Below are 20,150 nucleotides of genomic sequence, written 5' to 3' on the forward strand. Positions count from 1 at the left end.
AATTACCAATATCTAAATTCTAATTACTAATTATGTTTATTGTTTAATATTTAGTATTATACATATATATATATTAATTATTATCTAATTCTAGTCATGTTACTCATGTATAAAGTAATAAGTAGTTATCTTATATTGTTATGTATTACTATATATTTGTATTATTATAGTCATATAACAATTAACAAATACTAAAATAATATATTGTACATTATTATATATTATTATTATTATAAGTACATGATATAATGATAATACCATATACTAATTATTATTAATAGCATTTACCTATATAATATAATAATATATTAGTAGTATATACTAATACTAAATAGCATTTATCTATATATTATACAATTTTATATACCAATTTGGTATTCGAATGCGGTAATGCGGTACCCTATTTCAATTACCGAATTTGAATGCGAAATCAATTATTATTAAATTCATAATCTCATTACCTATTTCATACCATATTAGAATTCGGTGAATTTGGTATGTACCGAATTTGTACCAAATTACCAAATACCTGATTTCAAATTACCAAATTGAATTTGAATTCAGTTATGAATTCGGTATGAACCGAATTTGCTCACCCCTAATTTCGACTCCTAAACTTGAACCAAACGCCCATGGTTACGGGCATAAATGTAACTAACATCTAACATCTAACATTTTCTTTTTCATTCTTTTCCTTCCCCATTCAAAACAACATACTCACTATTTCATTTTTTCCCCCCTTTTATATTCCAACCAAGATAGATGGAAATAATTTTCTCTACTTTCCTTTCCTATATGTTACTTCATTCCAAACACTGCCTAAATTTTGAAGAAAGAAAAATGCGGCTTAAAATCCCAAAATGAGGTTTTAGTTTTTCTCTAATCTATTTACCAACTAAAGTCATTCGCACCGGTTCGCTATTAAAACCCCCATCACAGAAGGGGAGAAAAAGGAAGAAGAACATTTAATACAAAAGTTTCTGTATGTAGAACAAAAAAAAGAAAAAAAAGAAAAAATGGCGAAACAGGAACAAATTTCTTCTCGACCATGGATACTCGAAGCCGTACCCCTTTTGGTTGTCATTCTCATAGCAGCCCATGTCCTCGCTTTGGTAATAATTTCAGTTCTTTTCAATTATATTTCATTCTCCAAAATTTGTTTAAAACCCAAGAATTTTTTTTTGGGTGTTCTAGGTTTATTGGATTTATAGGCTGGCAACAGAGAAACTGCCGCAGAGGACAAAAAAACATTAGGGATACGAAAAATACAAAATGAGTTACTTCATAAAAGTTCATCAACTAGAGGTAAAAAAGAGCACTCTGTAACTTTTGGACTGTAGTTTACTTTGATTATCTGCTCCATCTTTGCATATTTTTGGTTTGAATTGGAGTACAGTTACTTCGATTTATGCTCCATTAATTTCAGCAAATTTGGTTCTTTATTTTTACTAGTGAGGCTTCATTTGGATCTAAATTTGTGAAGGAGAAAGAAAAAAATATGGAAAATTTGAGGAAAATGTAGTGGATATTTTCTAGTGCGTAGGTGAAGTTCGCAATCTTTAGGGTTGTATTTGTAGTTGAGAAAATTAATTAAATTGTAGAACAATTAATTTTAATTTCGGTGATTCAAATTATATTTTTGCTTTATTGACTGTTGATGTTTATGTAGCTTTTAATAAAATTTGCACTGTTTTGGGGTGTTGTATTACTTAAATAATGACTACTTCGGAGATCTTTTAACTCATAATATATGGACTTTGCACATTAGCTTTAAACATATGAAACAAATTTTTAAGTTTTTCGTTACTGAATTTGTTGACTCGTTTCCACTGGAAAGGCGCTTCCTGTTCTAACTTCCAAAAAATCAACTTTATTAAGCTTGTCTTGGTATTTAGGCAAAGTGATTTGTCTTTTTTGTTCCTTTATAGTTTAATTTGCTTGAATTCTTTTGTAATGTTTGTGTGTTGGTTTTGAATGACTATTGGCGTACAAAAGTGCTTGAGAAAAGAATGTATATCACATGATAATTGAAATCTGGGCGCAAATGCTCACTTTCATAGTTGATATCATGGTTGTGTTTTGAGTTCTAGCTTTAATTGAGCTGCTAAAAACTAATTGAGTACATCTGTGGCTACATGACAAGCATGTCTAAGTTGAGAAAGCACGTGATATAAGACTAAAGCAATCTATGTTAGTTGGTGAATGTTCATCAGTAGGCTTCAATTTTGAAAATTTCTGCGAAAATTTCCCACTTAATAATGGTACGATTAGCAAATTTGAAGGACATTGGAGAAGAAAGCTATTATTTTGTTTTTGCCAATGGTAGAGAAGGCAATATGACATAGCAAAGGGAATCTAGAAAGTGAGCTGGATCATTAGCTCGGTGCTACCATGGACACTGGGAAGGAAAGAAATGGACATAGAGATAAAGATGGCTTTGCTGGAGATGTTCTGCATTGATCTAGAGAGAGGACTCAAAAGAGAGAAATAGTTTCCTTTTCCTATAAGATTAGGGAGGTTTGTAATGTTTACATATACATTGACATGGGAACTATCAAATTAGTATACGAGGTGTATCTACTGGACTAGGTTCATTAACTGCGAGCTATTGTTTTGATCTTGGGAATAGGCTGAAATTAATAATTGATACCTTGAAGCGAACATGAATCTGGTGATTTTGGATCTTTTTAAGCGTCAAGCTATGCCACTTGTTCATGGCCTTATCCATTATTAGTTCTCAAAATATATATTTGTGCATGCAATTGTCTCTCCTTGCAAGTGGTTTTAGATGTATGTCTGTGATGAGAGGTATAAGTGTCTACATGTGGTTGCCCTGTGCGTTATGGGGTTGTGTGTGGTAGTGGATCTTTGGGTATATTCTGGTGGCAGAGTTGGTTTGGGAAGTAGAGGGAGGAGGAAGGTGGTGTTTAAGGGTATATCCCTGTCTTTAAGAAAAACACATTGATAGAACTAAATGTGGTTCCCGTTTTTGGGAAATTCTGATCATTCTCGGCAACCATGGGGGTGGTGGTGTTTCCCTTATCTGATAGTCAAAGTCAAAGTGGTCTACTTGTGATTCAAACTTTCTTAAGGGGTATAGTTTTGTTTACCTAATTTGAGTTTCATCTCTTTAAACTTAAGCATGTAAAGGTGCAGAAGAAAGTTTGGAAAATGAGATTTTTTTTCAATTTCTTTACTCTAATTAACCGTTGAATCCTCCATGTAAGCAATGTGCAGAGTCTATAAAATTCGTGAGAAGTACTAGCCCTTCTATAAGGTATATGCTATTATCCATGAAGTGCATTAGACGATTATCTAATGAGGTGTTGGGTTATTAGAATTCTGTTTATAACTATAAGTTTATTTTTTGATGGATGGAAGAGTCCAACATTCCATCTCATTCTCTTTCCATTTGTTGGTTGGCATCAATATTGAATTGTTGTGGTACAAGAAAAACCAATAAAGTGTCAGGGAAATGGTTTCTCACCATTCCTCTTCATCAAGCACTTATCAAGAATTTTGTTTTTTGGTACATAACTTCTAAGGAGTTTTGTCTTACTCTGATTATGATTCCACTCTTCTCTCTCTCTCTTAAACACTTTCTTCTTGATCTTGCACAAGTATAAATGAACTGGGCAGATCTGACAGATTTGGGTCAGCAGAATTGCAATTATATGTAGAGAAAAGGCCATATTGATTTATGCTCCCCAGAGTGAGCTAAGTGTCCATTTGCAAGGTTGAGAGGGAGAATGTCTTATTAAAAACCAGGAATGGAAGAGAGGTGGGGCAAACAATGTCTTATCATTTAAGTAAACTGTAGTGAAGGGTTATGAGGCGAACATAGAAATAGTAGACACAGAGAGAGAGATCACATAGTCAAGGGGAAAAAAGAATGATACTAATGTGCACCTGATCTTGCACTGCAGAAGCATTTGGACCACTGTATTTGCACTCATTCATGACAGAGTGCTTGACGTGCACCCTGTTGTGCTTTTAGCCGAAGTCTGCACCTTAATGTGCCTCCAATAATTGAATGAATGCTATGACTCTAATGTAAACTGTGCTTTTGTAGTTATGGTGCTAATTTGATGGCTTATTGATTATTCTTAGTAAGTCAATAACACAGGCTAGTTTTTGTCTCAAAACTGACTTTGAGGAGTTTGAGCAAGGATGGCCTTTCTGACATTATGCTACATATTTTGAGGAAGCGGGATCTTTCAACATAAAAATCAAAACAAGGCTAACTCTGCAACTACTTAGAGACTCTTTAGGGCTTCAAAAGCTCAAGGAATATTCCATGTCAGCAGAAACAATGTTAGGCTTGAAGGCAGTTATCCAATATTGCTGTTTGCCAACTGGTGGGATGCCACATTGCTGAACATCTGTAGAACACAACTTTATTGTCATAAACGGTACATGAAACTAGAAAAGAATGAAGCAACAAAAGGTGGGGTTTTAAAAAGGAGGCATTTGTTCACCAAAGAGAGCTATTAATCAGCCACCTAGAAATATTTGTTAAAACATGAAAGCTGGCCATTATCAAATCGTTACCTGGATGACTGATGATTTCTAGCAACATTTTATCTTTATAAGTATTACCAAGTTGGGGAGAAATCATGTAAATGACTATACTTGAAAGATATGGGAAATATCAGAACTGGAAGGGAAAGTTGGATTATTATGCTAATGTGGTTATTTGGCAAGACTCTAACCTTGAGTGGATTTCGACCTATTTTATAGGTAAATGTTGTTTTGGTAATTTGTCACAAACTATGCTTGTGGAGCAATTCTTTTGTTGAGCTAGGGTGATGTCATTGGATTTTACCGAAGTCAAGCTTTTGGTCTTCAAGTCAAATATGGCTGCTGCCTCTAAAGTAAAGCCGAATTCAGTCTTTCATTAGTTCATAAGTAATATTGGCTTCCAAGACTAGCTCATTCCTTATGGATAGGTGTATACTTTAATGGATTAGTGGAATGGTTTTGAGGAAGCTTGAGTCTAGTATAAGTCGTTACGTCTGACATCAACCTTGTATGAACACAGCTGTATTACAAGGCTCTGAAATTTGCAAAACACCCTTTGCCTGTAAAATGGTTCCCAATTAATGGTTGGTTTCTTTGGTTTCTTGCCAAATAGCCATGTATAAATGCGAGACATGTACTATAACTTAATGCACAGGACACTTGGAGGCCAAATGTTGCTCAGCTTTAGTTCTGTTAATGCACCATTGCAGCTTTGCTCATGGTATAAATTGTTACTGCAGCAGCCTCTAGTGTTTTCTATGACTTTGAAGCTTGAGGGAAGGGAAATGTTATTTTTAGCAGGCAAAGGTGCTAGGTTTGAATACTTCAACATGGTTGTGATATATTTGGTGGTTTGAGAAACTTGATGGTTGTTTGCTTAATTTATATGTGTATAGGGCATTTGTGGGCATAAATGCTGTAAGAAGCTAGAGACGAGAAAATAAGAGATCTTAGGTGTCACCCTTATGAGTGGACTGAGATCATTGCTAATAAATATGTTTAAATACATGAGCCTCACTAACAGAGCTACCGTATAGCTGTTTTCTCTGAGAAATCTGACTAGGAGACCAGAAGCACTCTTACTTAGACTTGCTGCTGAAGAGGACTTGGAAAAATCATATAAGATAAAAGGGGACCTGAAATCCAAAACAATATATGGCTGTCAGCCCTATTTGGCATTTTTAAGTTAGACATCTGACTTAGAGACCAGAAGCACTTGATGTGACGCCCCCACTTCTCCCAAGGGCGAATTCAAGGGTATCCGCGGGACGCCTGTCCAGTTCTCGTCAGGACTCGGTACAAGTTCCCTTCAAACTTAAGAATAACCAATCGATACTAAAAGTCGAAAATATAAAGGAAAGTCAATTCCTTAATAATCGTTCAAGTCTTACATTATAAGTTACCAAAATATCTTACATTACCAAAATATACAGCTTCCAAAAGTTATTTAAACGAATACATTCAAAATTCTAATCAAAAGGGCCTTCAAATCGACCTCTCCATAATTCTTTCCATTTCAGCTCCTGTTAAGGAAAACAAATCTAACGGGGTGAGCGAATGCTCGTGACGCCAAGAAAACATGCAACACGCGTAGTTCAAATAACAATAGCACTTACGCAAGAATGACAGTTATAATATTCAGGTGATTCACAATTTATACTAAGATACCCTTGAGTAGGATACAGGAGCTCTCATGAGCTAATTTCTATTTGCTTTGTCAAAGTTCAATCTAATACTTCCTTGTGATGACATTCCATCACCCGATTAGGTAATCAAGTTTGTAGAATTTCACTTTTTCAAGTATGGTTCTGAGTCGACATGAGGGGTACTTTCCACCCGAATCGGTGTGGTACATGTTATCGCTTAGGGAATCGATTACACGTTTATGGCTCTGAGTCGACATGAGAGGTACCTCCCATCCGAATCGGTGTGGTACATGCTATCGCTCAGTGGTCGATAGCATGTCGACTCAGAACCATAAACAATAATTGATAATTGTACATGAATATGATTAACTCGTGAGCTCTATGATTATGGCTCATGTCGACTCAGAACCATAAACAATAATTGATAATTGTACATGAATATGATTAACTCGTGAGCTCTGAACGGATAGCATGTACCACACCAATCTAGGTGGGAGGTACCTCTCATACCGTCTCAGTGCTATAATTGGTTCTCGGAGCGATAGCATGTACCACACCGATTCAGGTGGGAGGTACCTCTCATGTCGACTCAAAACTATAAATAAAGTATAAGTCGATTGGAACGATGTCTCGTCGACCAATGAACGATAGCATGTTCGGGTGGGAGGTACCTCTCATGTCGACTCAGAACCATAAACGTGTAATCAATTCCCTGAGCGATCAGAACCATGTACCACCACACTGATTCGGGTGGGAGGTACCTCTCATGTCGACTCAGAACCATAAACGTGTAATCAATTCCCTGAGCGATAGCATGTACCACACCGATTCGGGTGTGAGGTACTCCTCATGTCGACTCAGAACCATATTTGAAAAAGTGAAATTCTACGGATTTGATTACCTAATCGGGTGATGGAATGTCATCACAAGGAAGTATTGGATTGAACTTTAACAAAGCAAATAGAAATTAGCTCATGAGAGCTCCTGTATCTTACTCAAGGGTATCTTAGTATAAATTGTGAATCACCTAAATATTATAGCTGTCATTCTTGCGTAAGTGCTATTGTTATTTGGACTACGCGTGTTACATGTTTTCTTGGCGTCATGAGCATTCGCTCACCCCGTTAGATTTGTTTTCCTTAACAGGAGTTGAAATAGAAGGAATTATAGAGAGGTCGATTTGATGGCCCTTTTGATTAGAATTTTGAATGTATTCGTTTAAACAACTTTTGGAAGCTGTATATTTTGATAATGTAAAATATTTTGATAACTTATGATATAAGACTTGAACGATTATTAAAGAATTGACTTTCCTTTATATTTTCGACTTTTAGTATCGATTGGTTATTCTTAAGTTTGAAGGGAACTTGTATCGAGTCCTGGCGAGAGTTGGGCAGGCGTCCCGCGAATACCCTTGGGTTCGTCCTTGGGAGAAGTGGGGGCGTCACACTTGATATTCTACTTAAACTTGCTGCTGAAGACGGCTTAGTGAAATTGCTGAAGAACTTGTTTTTGAAAGCAAATATGGCCACTGGGCCCTTTTCTGACCCAGGTTTATAAAATTAGGTTCATTATGATTGTTTGTGATCAAGTACTTTCAGGTTTGTATTCCAACCTTTTAGTTGGCTACTGGAAAAATTTAAAGACAGGCTGTTTACAGCAGGACTATTGTGCAATATTTGTGCCACCTTCCACAAGTAATAACCATTCACAATCAAGGAAAACTTTTATGAATGTGACAAAAGATACAGTTAAGAGTTGAGATGATTGGAATTAGTAAAAGAGTACAGAAATTTGAATTTTGAAGTGATTATGATCAGTTGTCAAGATTTTAGATCATGGGTTTACTAATGATTGAATATTGATGATTACGTTGGTGTGTTACGCATGCCAATTGCAGTTGGCTTGCTTCTGTGGCATGCTTCTTGGGGTAAAGCTTGTTGATTTACCTAGTTCGTAACCAATGTTTTCCATGTACATGGGTGGTAATAGTGCACTAGCGTAGACATTGTGAACGATACCCTTGGAGTAAGACATATAGTTACAAATATCTAAGTTTCAGGACCCTAGTGAACATGACGTTTGAGATCTTTCCAATAATTTCCTCTTTTCTGTGATAGTTTCTTGGTCTTTACACACTTTCATTTGCTTTGTATTCTTCTTCTACGCAAGGTGATTCTTTTCGTTTCGTTTTCTTCCCTAACACCCCAACAAACCCCCCCCCCCCCGGGGGGGCGTGGGGGTGGCCAAAACCCCAAGTAGACTCAATTATATGACAACAGAGTCAGGATGTAGTTATGCTATTTGTCATCCAAGTTTTTAGGGTTTTGTCCTTTTAACAACCTTTTGTTGTATCTTTTCAATAAACTACAATCTAGAGCAAGTTGTTTTCCATAAATAGATGAAAATGTACAAAGAGCAGAGAATATGATGAGACCTGCCATTCCTCATCGTCGCTTTGCATTCTTGTTTTTAGTTTTGGCATGAAGCCATTTAGTCTATTTAGGTAAAGCTCGGTATGGCACTGCAAGAACATAGCCGAATATTTGTCTTAAATTATGATTAGTAGCTAACTTGAAGCAGTTCCTTTTTCTAATCAAATATTGTTAACTATCACTAATTGCATCGCAAGACTGTTGCATGACTGGAGTGGGTTCTTGTCTATTCTAAATGATATAGCAACTCAGGGTGGCTTCTTTCTGTTGGTTTCCTGTTTTTTGTCACAAGTAGAATGACTATTTACTGTGAGTTCTTCAAGAATTCTGGGCGCACCATTTGTCATAGAATGTAGGGAGCACGCACCGTTAGGGTTTTCCTTCATTTTGGGTAGCGAAGGAGCTTAGATGCCTGTTTTACTCTCCTATTGACGTTAATGCAAATACTGTAGAAGAGTGGGGACATGAAGAGAGTGAATACATACAGCATATTACGATGCTCGTCATTTTTCAGTTTTTCTTTTAAATCTTTATTCATGTCATGCATTATTGTTAACTGCCATTGTCTTTTTCTTGAATGTCTTGCTCTCTCTTGTTTCCTTTTCCTTTTCTTTTTGTGTCAATTAACTGTTTCTTTGCTTGTTCAGCTGGAACCGAAATAACAGGTTTTTGTTGATTTTTCAGGGGTTCTTTCAATTGCTAATGAGTTCATCAGATGTGGTAGTCTATAGCAGCTGTTAGTTTCTTTTTCAAGTGTTTACCTAGGTTTGCCATTCTAATTTGTTGGAAATTCCATTCCTGCTGGATGAATCAGTGAGCACACTTTGTCGAGTATCTGGTATGTGTTGATAGCTAGTGTTTGTCCTGTCATCCCCTGATAAATGTAATGCGTGTAAAATCACTGCTAATATTGGGGTTACACTTGTAACAAAGTTTAAAGTTCGATGTACAATTGAAGTTACAACTTGGATATCTTTTAGCTGCCATGTTTTGATAGCCTTCAATCTAGTTTGCATTTGAATTGCAATAATTTGTTATTGATTCTTGCCCACGACTCCTGTTTATAGATGGCAAGAGGTTGTTTACATAATCTTTGTAAAGTTGCATCAGAAAATTGGCTGTATAATGACATTTTTATAATTTGTCGGCCTGATTGAAGTTAATAAAGTTATTGTTACTTGATGCGTTTTGGTTTAGCCACAACGAAATTAGGTGTTTCTTTTGCGATCAAAATTTGTCCTGTTTTAGGGTTAATTAGTCAATATGCTCTTAATCCTACATGCCATGTTTGTAAATTGAAACACGTTTGGGTGGAATCGCTTTCATACACAGCAAATAATAATGAGTTTGTTTGGATAAGAGTTTATTTGGATGATTTATTTGAGATATTTACTGTAGCACTTTTTATGATGTGATGTATGTGAGATAAAAAGGTGATTGGGAAGATAAAAAGGTGATTGGGATTTGTGAGAATAAATTAAGCAAACCAAATTCTCTCTATCCAAACAAACTCAATGACATTTGCATGTTTTGGGAGTGTCAATTTGATTGAACTGGTTAAAGTCTTGTTTGCCCCAATGCCACGATGGATTATCACTTAAGCACTGCATTTCTTTTCTTAGTAGATTTACTATATATGAAACAATAAAATTTATAAGCGTGTTCCATTTAAAGTACTTAGTGCAAGCTCTTTGTGATATTCTAAATAAAGGAAAATGTTGTTTTTTGCAGAATTTTTCCCAAGATGTAAACATGTGTCTTTATTTTTTAACAAAAATCTTCATAACGAGAACTCGTACATTTTCTATCGGCAACATTAAGCAAAGAATGACAAAGATTATCTTTCATTGATTAGATGAAAAAGTTGTCACATTTTAAATATCAGATCAATTACTAGATGCCATAACATTAGGGGTGGCAATTTTCGACACGACTTGAAAACACGACACGAACCTAACACGAAATTAATGGGTTTGGGTTGAGGTTTTGGGAATTCGGGTCAGAATCGGGTTGGACCCGAGGAACCCGAAAAGAAAACATGTCGATTTCGGGTCAACCCGTGGTGACCTGATATGACCCGATATGACCCGTTTACGAATTAAAAATAATTTAATAAATATAAAAATAATTTTATCTAACTAACCTAAGTTATTCTTTTTTTCAAAGGCATTAATTACTTAATCATAAATGAATTTATTTAATTTGTGTGAAGTTGAAATTATTATATTTGGACAAATAATATATTATATTATTTTTTACTTTTATACTGTTTTAATTTATTTTATATTTTGTTTGGGATAAAACACTTTTACGGTGTTTAATTTATTTTAGATTTGGTTTGGAATTACTTATTTAAATTTTTATTACTTGATTATGTAATTAGTTTTGTGAGAAATTGATTTTATTAGAAATTACAGTGATAAATTAATAAATTAAAATTAAGTTTCGGGTCATTTCGGGTCGACCCGCCAACCCGTCAACCTGAAATTTTCGGGTTCGGGTCAGCATACCTGACCCGTCACGGGTTGGCGGGTCGGGTTCGGGTCAACAGATTTTCTGGCGGGTTGACCCGAACCCGACCCGCCAACCTGATTTGGACCCGAATTGCCACCCCTACATAACATGTGTGATGTGTCTCCGTCCCGGGACCAGATTGAGAAGATGGGACAGCCCGAGTACTAACTGTATTAAAGATCTCAGTTGAAATTTACAAAATTTCACACTTTTTTACGAGTTTCATCTTTATAATTTGCTCCGTTAACATTTTCCATTCTTTTTTTTTAACCTTTTTACTTCTTCTCTCCTCCAACTATTACCTCAACTGTCAAATACGGAATTCGAAACTTAAACTTGATAGTGAAAAGAAGATTTTAAAAACCGGTCTCTGACTATTGTGCCAACTCCAATGATTATTTGCTTTGTTAACTTGCTAGATTGCTAGGACGTTTTTAGTTTCTTTTTTGTTGTGTTGTTGTTGTTGTTTTTTTTTTTTTCTCGTTTTTCTAGTAGGTCAAAACCATCGAAAGTTCAAAGTAATGTGTATAAAGAGTCTGCCAAGGAGCACGATCCTAGCAGAATGCCGGACAAGCATAACTGATTTAACTTACAGTGAGTCAAACAATGTGACTATTTTTCCGTTGCGACTCCGACGCTCAAGTCAGTTAGTGAGAATATAGAGTACAATAAGTATAATTTATGGTATACCTTTTCTTGAATCAACCAATCACTATTTACAAAACTTTTTATAATAAGATATGAAGGTGTTTAGAACTATCCTCTTACTCCTAATAGTTATCCCATTCGAGAGTGTAGGTCTTACTAGCTCACTAGAGGTAAAGTTCTCCTTGAACTCAAGTTTTGATCTTATCCCGAAAATTGTTATCCCAAATCAAGATAGTTGCTACCTCAGTTCAATTCGGGAATGGAGTCTGAACAGGGCACCATGGCCCTGACACGTGTCCCTAGGGGCTTCCTCCCTCTGCAGTATATGTAGATGGGCCTCTTGAACTCAAAACTGGACTGCAAATGTTTCAAGCAGTATAGGACTGCTTGGCTATTGCCCGGCTTTTTAAATGAGTGCTGGGTTAAAGCAGTTCTTGAATTCCAGTTCACGGGCCATGTTCACCTGAAAGAGAGAAGGAAACTATGATTGTTCTTACTTTTCTCTTCGTGAACTATGCCGTTGTAATCTTGCAATTGCCTCTCTAATATTTCAATTTCACCAAATGAACTATTTTTTTTGTTTTTTTGGGCAAAGCCCCAAATTGGGGTCGGGATGCCATCCTTTAATTTATTTATATCGAGAAAGAGTACAACGAATTGGAGGGGGGCCAAACCTGACCTCTGTTAAAATAAAAGAGACAGCTAAGGTAATACACATATATGGAAAAAAACTGCTATTCTAAACACATAACAGATGAATTAAAAGAAATCATCCACATGAGGGTGCCCCACAATTGTGGGATTTTGAGTGAGCATGGGAATTTGGTTTAACATCTTGACGTGTTTGCATCGTTTTACCTATTTTTGAGAGATGCTTTCTCGCTTTCTTTGAAATAACTTGGATAAAATGCTCTTGAACTAGGTTCTGGTCTTGATCTCTGTCTTTATCGCGTTGTGAATCATCTTCTTTTTTTTCATTTTTGTCATCCTTGCATATTGGTCTTAAATGACGAAAGGGCTTTTGATACATAAAGGGGATCTTACCATGTATTTTCTTCCATTTAAGCTCTTCGAACACATCTTTAAATTGTGGCACATCTTTAATCTGTGACTTTTGAGGCATAGAGGATTTCGTTTCTGTTATTGTACTTGTACCCACAAAGGGTGTGTCTCCAACTGACACAACATCATGTTAGGCTTCTTATGTAAAATCTGCCAATTCTTGTTAGTTTATCGATCTCTCCTCCTGATTTTGTTAAAAAAATTGTGTTGGGCAATTTTTAATAGTCTCATTAGTAAATCTTTCTTATTTATCCAAAAAAAACTATGAAGGTATTAGGAATTTTCTCTATCCAAATTAATGAATACCAAGTTTCGTATTATTCTTTTGATTTTGAAAGCCAAGTTTCATATTATTCTCATCACCATAAAAAAAGATGAAAATAAATTTTTACACAATAAAATAGATATGTTAGCCTGATATACAGTACGATAACAACATACAAATGATGAGATTAAACGCTCTATTTGTCAATCAGCTAAGATGTACGACTGAATCTTGCCATATATAGAGGGAAGAAATAAAAGTTTACTAACTCTGGCCTCTTCCAATTATTTGAAAATTAAATGCAATACTAAACATTTATGAACTATTCTCACTTTATTAAAAAAAAATAAAGATATGACAGTATTTATTAATGATTTAAGACTCGAGGAATCTAGGCACTTTAAAGTAACGTAAATGGACTTAAGTTTTTGTTTCTTCCACCCTTTTATCCCCCTCTATATCATTCCCATCCTCAACCCTAAAGCACAATATTCGAACTTTGGACCTAATAGAAAAACCTATAAGAACCCTTCCTGGATGACATTAAAGGCATTTTATTTATTTATTTATTTTATCCTGGACATGGATGACATGGAATCTAGGCATTTTTCTTGTCAAACTAAAATATCATTAAATATCCGATCTAGTTGAGCACTTGAATTCTTCATAAGTATTCTTAAGTTGACTTCCACAAACTTTATGTCTTATTACCATGTGCATATACATAGGGAAGAATTGCAGTTTTGGTCTCTAATGTTTGGTTTGTGTGCCAAATTGGTTTCCAATATTCTGGCCAAAACAAATCTAGTGCCCCAAAATTTATGATTTTATGAAGATTTAGGACAATTAATGAAAATAGAACAATGACTAATGGTAAATATCAAATTACCGTTAATCAACAACTTTGACTTTACACTTTTGGTCCTCAATGTTTTGATTTTGAATCATTATATTTTTTTAATTTTTAACATGAATTGAGATGAAAATTAGAATGAAATAGTATTAAATGAGCAATAAGAATTCTAATTAAACTTCTTTTTCTCTTTTTTAATATTTATTTCATTTACTCACGCTAATAATATAGCATATGTTTCTTTTCTCAAATTTGATATGATATATGTATATCACTGTTTCGTACTATTAATTAAAACACTTTATATTGGCACGACATAATCATAACTTAAAAAGCATATCTTTATTAAATAAGTTATAAATGGAAGATAATATACCAATAATAAATAAAACATAAAGTAGTAAAAGAAAAGGAGAACGCTAATTTTATAATCCAAGTTTATTATAATTACTACTACAAAAACTGTTGTAGATCTTGTGTATGTGGGCTTCAAATTCTGGTAGTTAGCAATTGTACTTATAAAACTAGTGAAGGTAAGTATCAATGTGAAGTAATTTTAGGAATTCTTTAAAAAATTCTTTTATTTTTGTTATCTTTCCTACCAATTGAAAACTAACGTTCTAATATTGTAGTCTTAGTGCATTTATATCATTTAGAGATTCATATAATATGTATGAAATACCAATTTCATTTCAAATTCAACTAATAACCTATTAAAATGCCAAAAAAGATCAAATTAGTTTACAAAAAAAAAATATATTCCTCATATTTTAAAGGCATATTTAATTAATTTTTTAAATTATTATTAGAATAAAATAATAAAACTCATCATCAATTAATTATTTGAGACTAATTATGCAAAAGAAAAAAATGATATATTATTAGCATGAATAACGAAATAAAAATAAAAAGAAGAAAAAGAAGTTTAATTAGAATTATTATTACCCATTTAATGCTATTTCATTGTAATTTGCATCTCAATTTATGCTAAAACCCTTAATAACACTATTTGAAAATAAAAAAATATAATGATTTAAAATCAAAATATTATGGACCAAAAGTACAACATCGAAGTTGTTGACTAATGATAATTTGATATTGACCATTATTCATTGTTCCATTTTTTCAAAGTGTGTTAAATTTGCCTAAAATTACAAATTTTGGAGACTAGATTTGTTTGGCCGAAACATTAAGAATCAATTTGGCACACAGGCCAAACATTAGGAACTAAAATTGTAATTCTCCCACATCAAGACATGCCAATTATCTTTTTATTTTTTAATTTTTTTTTTTGTATTCAAGAGGATCAATTGTGGCATCTCACTCATGACCCCTGATGACTCAAATCTGTGACATGTTAGTTACTGGTGAAGCGTCTTACTAGTTAGGCTGCACTACTTCATTGTCAACATGTCAATTATTTAAAATGCAGAAAAAATTTGATTAAACTGCAAAGCAAATTATGACTTAGTTTTCTTTCGTTTGCTTAATAACTTGAAAATTTCATCCGAACCAGTTCTAAACGACTTCAAATTAAAACTTGTAGTAAACCTCAACAATTGTAGAAGTCAACATTGAGCCACGCACCACGAAGTTACAACCATGGGTTTGGAGTACTTTAGCAAAATCATATGCTCCTATATTACATTCGACAAAAGACCAAGAATTAAACATGCTTCTGAGATGGCACAATAAACCAAATCACTTAATATGTTCTTCCTCATTCATGGCCTTAAGACCAAGCATCCACAGGCATGGCACCACAATTGAGAAAATAAATAATACAATTAAGTCATGTATCACCTATATAACTTGCTAGAGCCCTAGCAATCAAAAGATGATAAATTAAGGTCATGACTGAAAAAGAAAAAGCACAGAAACACCCGAAGGAAATACTTGTGTGTCGGTTCATAATTCTTGGCTTGGATTTTGATCAATCAAAGAAAGTAATATGTAAATAATGTGTTAAAATAATGCAAATTAATTCTTAATTGTGCCAGCAGATTACTACTACTACTAAGCATACGTAAAAAGACAACCAATTTGTGTTGGATCATGTGAGCCACGACTAACGAGAACACAATTCCGGATTTGAAAGAAGAGCAAAAGACCAGAATGGTCCGTAAACTATTTATCAAAAACTACAATAGTCCCTAGAGTTTAATTGGGACTAATTTAGTCCCTTAACTATAATATTCTAGCCAATATATCTCTTTTGGGTTGAGTCACCAACGATACAAAATTTTCTCGTGGATAGAGAGGTAAAAAAAGGAAGGTTACATTCCACCCCTTGTTAGAATCATTAAAAAAAGTTTTGATGGGACAACATTTTTTTTTTTGAGAAATTTGGCCAGCCATACAAGCATTCCCAAACAACAGCCAAACACACACCAAATTAAAGCATTCAACAACAATTATAAAGAATACTTCATCGACCTCCAAATTTAGTATATAATTTATTCATCACTAAAGTAGTATATAATTTTGCAATGCATAATATTCTATTTTTAGTGTAATTAGGAGGTCTCGAATCTGGAACCTCTCACTTATACTCTCTCCTCCATATCACCTAATCCATTCCTTTCCCCATATGATTCTGGTTATCAGAATACAAGTTTATATGTGATAGGTGTTGAGCCTATACAATAATAAAACCTACTCAAGAAAAATAAAAATTTGTAGCGATAAGCAAGATCATCTTTATAGGGATTGAGGGAATTTGTTTCTTCTTAGAGTGAGAATTATAGGAGGATTTTTGAAAAATTAGAAAATAACTAAATAACTAATTAATAAATAAATAATTCACGGAAATAAATAGGAATTAAATCAATAATAGACACGATTCTAATCAAAGGTGCAACTTTTCAAATACAGTTCATACAACTGATCATCGATAACTCATCGTCGATGCAAAAATAGTTCAATTATTCATTAATAGATTGGTTATACCCATCAACAAGTTTTGACAGCAAACTTTTCCTTACTTTATCGATAATCAAAGTATGACCATTAACTATTATTCCAACTTAGAAATAACCTTAGGTACGATTATAGGATTTAATTTCCCGATTGCATTAAAAACTAAAAAAGTCCAACCCTAACCAACAAACACGCTACGACAATTTCTTTAACTTAGATTATACGTTTCCCTAACATGAAACCAATCGCGCTAGTTATCACTAGTATTAATCAATTAAGCAATTAAGGATTTAATTGGTTAATATGGTAGTAGATTATTAGGTTAATTCAAATATTGGGCTTTTGACATTCAAATAACAAAATAATCATAAGAAACTAAATTAGAAAACGTATGAATACCAATAAATTAAAAGAAACAATTAAAAATTAATTTGATCTCATGGATGTTTGGAACCGCATCTTCAAATTGACTTTTGACTAGAAAAGAAAATTTAGTTGTTCATCACGAAGAAAAATTCCAACGCAAAAACTATGATAAATTTCAATGGGCACGCGGCCAAGAAGAAGTAACAAAAGTCGTACTCCTGTTTCCAAGCAAAAGATACGAGCTCCTATTCTTCCAAGCAAAGAAAGATATGATGCAATACAATCTCTCGCTTGGAAGTACTAACCAAAATATAGACAGCCGTCCCGGGTTCCTAGTTAATCTCCTAAATTGTAGCTTATTAAAAATAAAGTATCTTTCCTAATTGGAAAAGAAAACTACAAAAGATAATATAAGTTGTTTCCTAATTTAATACCCTAACTAATAAAGAAAGAAATCTTCCCAATCTTCAGCCAAAGTCCGCTCAGAATTTGACTCAAACTAGAAAACCTCCATGCCCAGGAAAATCTCAAGTTTTCCAGACTTGACAGCAGGACTTGGACGCACCCTCGCCAAACTGTGCGCAGATCTTCTGGAAAATCACTCATTTTATCACTTTTTACTCCATATTCCTACAATTAGCATCATTAACCAAATATGAGTAGAATCTACTAATTAATACAATATTTGGTTACAATTCAAGGAGAAAATATGAGTTTATTTCCAAAGTAACCTTCTTTAGAAAAAATATTCCCAGTGTGATGCTCTTTCATAAATTATTACCTTTTTAATATCTTTATGCCACGTAAACTTCTATCTCAAATGTTGTGAGATCTCGACAAACCTCCTCCTTGTTTTAAGGGATAATTTCACAAACCTCTTCTAAGATTTATGGCGATTACATTTGGCTCCCTTCACCTCTAACAAATTATGCATACCTTTCCTGAATAGTAGTTGTGGGTTTTATTTGGCTGATGTAAGGGAAAAAATCATACAAATAACTCAAATTTTCCTTAAGGAGTTTTTATAGTATTTAAATCAAATTATCCAATGAATACATTCGTATTTTTCTCCTAGCCTTAAATAGTCTTACCTCAGGCCTAAATCATTTTCTCCATATTCCTTTGGCCAAATTTACAATTGTATATTTTTGTTTGCAACTATTTATTAAACTTTGGTCAGAGAAAAAATGAGGACAAATGGAAAGAATGAGAGATGAGTCAATTAAAAATAATGATTAACACTGGAATTTTTGAGACATGGAGATTTGGACTATGGAAAGGATAAGAAAACTTGAATAGAGGTACAAGGTGGATTGAAGCTGTAGGAAAGAAGTAGCATGGGAGTGATATAGTAGTTAATGATGGGCAGATTCTTGGTGATACATTTTTCAAGTTTGACAGGCATTTTATTACTTTTTGCCCTTTTTCAAAAAATTGTCACTAGAATTTTTGTAAAGTTTGGGAAGATTATTATATCTTAAAAAAGTGTGGTAAGTACAATATTTGAATGTGGACGTGTGCAAGATGAAATTATCAGAAATCTTGGAAGATGTTTTCGTAATTGTCCTTTGTTGTAATACTATTCACTTTTTTCTACCTCGTGATTATTGGTTTCCACGTTTGCACTCGAAATGCAAACGCAAAAGGAAAAATTTAAGGATGAAAAATAAAAAAAAACCAAGACAATAAACATAGGAAAAGACTCTATATTTGATTAATGCTAAAATATTGTAAAATGATTATAGTATTTTTTTCATTTTTATTGGTAACACTTTTTTTAAAAAAATTAGTGGGGGAAATGATAGGATTTAAGAGACGAAGAGGGGACAAGGAGATCAAAATTCAGGATCTCTAATTCTTGGGAGTAAGATGATAATATTATTCCTAAAAACCCAATATCGAATCCTATTGATTTTGATATAAAGGAACTTGGATGATTGAAGAGTTTAAAATATAAAATACCTCTTAACTATAAAGCCTTATCATTAATCAAATGTGGAATCTTATGTTTGTAACCTATTTTTGCTTTGGATTTGGTTTGTTGGTGTTTGAACTTTGCGTATAAACTGAGTACGATTACTTCAATGAGGGGATTCATTTAAGTGAGGTCTTCCTCCATTTAAAATGGGAGCTTACATGGCATAAAAAAAAAATTAAATTGGTAATAATTTATAGGGTTAAAAATAAAAAAATCCCCTGTGATATGCCTAATACACAGAAAAACCCCTCGTGATTTCAAAATATACAAAGTAACGCCTCGTGTTTTGAATTAAATTGTAAACTAACAGAATTCGTTAAATTTAACGGAATCTGGTAAAGTTAACGGAAAATTTAACGGAACCAGTAAATTTAATGGTAAACTTAATCTGGTAAGTTTAACAGCCGAAACCGTCATTTTCGTTAAATTTAACGAATTCTATTAGTTTACAATTTAGTTCAAAATATGAGATGTCATTTTATATGTTTTGAAATCACGAGGGGTTTTTCTGTGTATTAAGTATACCACAGGAGGCTTTTTTGTTTTTAACCCTAATTTATAAAAGAGCATCATACTAGGAAAATTTTTTCCAAAGAAGGTTATTTCAGAAATAAACTTGAAAATATTCACAAAATTACTTACAAAATGCACTCTATCAATATGCCACCAAAATATTAGTTAAAACCCGCGAAAAATATACATAACTATGGCGAGTTATAAGGCCATAAACATATGTTAGAGGTTAATAATTACAATAGAAGTTTCTAACCAAAACTAAATTCCCTTTAGACTTCAACTTCTTCAGCAACATCTGGAGAAGCTAGCTGCATTAGAGTCCTTACGGTCACTCTCTGGTGGCATTTTTAGGTTCATGAGCCTGCAAAAGATGCATATAAATGGCCACCAGTAAATAAGAAATGAAGTAAAACATTATTTAGCATTA

At 33.7% G+C, this 20,150-nt stretch overlaps 1 long non-coding RNA gene across 1 annotated transcript; it reads left to right on the forward strand.

The window, feature by feature from the left end:
* The first annotated feature begins 814 nt into the window (after positions 1-814).
* Positions 815-9,784, forward strand: LOC113780926. Its single transcript, XR_003469540.1, has 3 exons — positions 815-1,112; positions 1,195-1,305; positions 9,287-9,784. It is a non-coding gene; the product is annotated as an uncharacterized LOC113780926 (long non-coding RNA).
* The last annotated feature ends 10,366 nt before the right edge of the window (positions 9,785-20,150 follow it).

Source organism: Coffea eugenioides, chromosome 8 (assembly GCF_003713205.1).
Source record: "Coffea eugenioides isolate CCC68of chromosome 8, Ceug_1.0, whole genome shotgun sequence".
NCBI lineage: Eukaryota > Viridiplantae > Streptophyta > Magnoliopsida > Gentianales > Rubiaceae > Coffea > Coffea eugenioides.